This window comes from Montipora foliosa, chromosome 9, assembly GCF_036669935.1.
Source record: "Montipora foliosa isolate CH-2021 chromosome 9, ASM3666993v2, whole genome shotgun sequence".
NCBI classification, from domain to species: Eukaryota; Metazoa; Cnidaria; class Anthozoa; order Scleractinia; family Acroporidae; genus Montipora; species Montipora foliosa.
The window spans coordinates 290,001-291,759 of NC_090877.1; positions in this window are offsets into that span (position 1 = coordinate 290,001).

A 1,759-nucleotide genomic window follows, 5' to 3' on the forward strand; every position below is an offset into this window, starting at 1 on the left:
AGACAAAGAAAACAGAACCGAGCCGTGAAATTTGACCATAAGGCTTAATATTGATATATTGAACTCGGCCTATTCGCTGCTTCTTCACTCGACTCTGAAAGGATTTGCTCCCGGTATTTCCGTGGTATAATAACGTTTGATTTACAGTTTCCACAAAGTATTAGAACTCGGCCATATAAACTTGACAGACTTAACTATTAGAGGGTAATGTGAAGTGCTTGTTTTCCACCCATATAGACCATGTGAGCATTAGCCCTACTAATGGAATTGGGTCCACACAATGACAGAGAACAACTCTGATCAGGATCGGGAATTGAACTTACGACTTTCGGGTTAGATCACCGCTGCTCTACCGACTGAGCTACAAGGTCAGACGGGAGCAGGTCGTGGGAATTAAAGATGCCAATGTTACCCCCGGTCAGAGTCTTTCTCTGTCCTCGTATGGGCCTCAGATGGCTAGTGCGCGGCTTTCGATGACTTCAACGTCTGTTTCTACTTTTCTCTGATCGGTGTAGCTATAGCTTTAAATATCCGTAAAACGGAGCACTGACAGAGGGAGGGGGTAAAAGGCGCACCCTTGGCTTCCATTGATACCAGTTTGAATTCGTAACTGAAGGAACTACTGACTTTTAAATAAAGTGACTTTACCTTTACCTTATATGTAACAGGCCCAATTCCATTAGTAGGGCTAACGCTCACATGGTTTATATGAGTAGAAAACTAGCACTTCACACTACCCTCTAATAGTTGTCTGTTGAAATATAAGTGCTTCACGGCCAACTTTTGCAAAAACGTAACCCTTCATTGTACGTATAAACTTGCGACTCTATTGTTTTGTTATTGTTTTGTCAGAGTAGCCTATGTGCACTTGGGCGATGGTTAACAAACTTTAGCTGGGAGCCTGCCAACTGCGAAGGATAAAACTGAGGCATTCTACAACACTCTGATCAAAGCGATCGATACCCCTATGCCCACTCAGAAGGTCAAAGTTTGCTCCTTAGATAAGCCCTGGGTGTCGAGCAGAATGAAGGCGTTGGTCTACAGGAGACAATGGGCGTTTAAGACTCATGGCAAAGACTCAGCCGTGTTTAAGATGTATCGCAAAAGAAACTTAAGTCACTATCGAACAGTTCCAATCTATATTAAGATTGCAGGATTTTCTCACGTATTCGTATAGCACATGTACAAAGGCGCGTACGAAACCTTGAACACCCTCTTTTTTAAATTAAACACCCGAAAAGTTACATGGTTGAAATGTTGCTTTTGAAGTGAAGCAATTTGACATCATCGCAGGCTTTAAAGTATATTTCACTGAGGAATTTTTTTTTTTGCTCAAAATACATTAATGTTTTAGTTCTCTGAACATTTATAAACAACTTAACGAAAGGGCAATTCTTTTTTTTTTAAAAAAAATAGGCATACCGATGAAAATCAGTAACTTTCGAGCACCTTTTTCAAAAGTCGAGCATTATTTAAGCACTTCTTTGCCATTTTTGAAGCACCATTTTCCAGTTTGCCAGCCCAATCGGGATAGACCTATCATCAAATCATTTTTGGGCAAACTTCACAAGGCCAAAAAACTAGGAAACACAAGTCACCTTATAGCCTTAATTTTAATGATGGAAAGCTTAACTATCATAGATTTGTGCTATAAAAAAAACACTTTAAATAAGACCTATTAGAAGAGAAATAACGATTTTTCCAAAAGTGTTGAAAATCGCGATTTTTGGCCAAATGGCAAAAAAAACAAACAATGAAA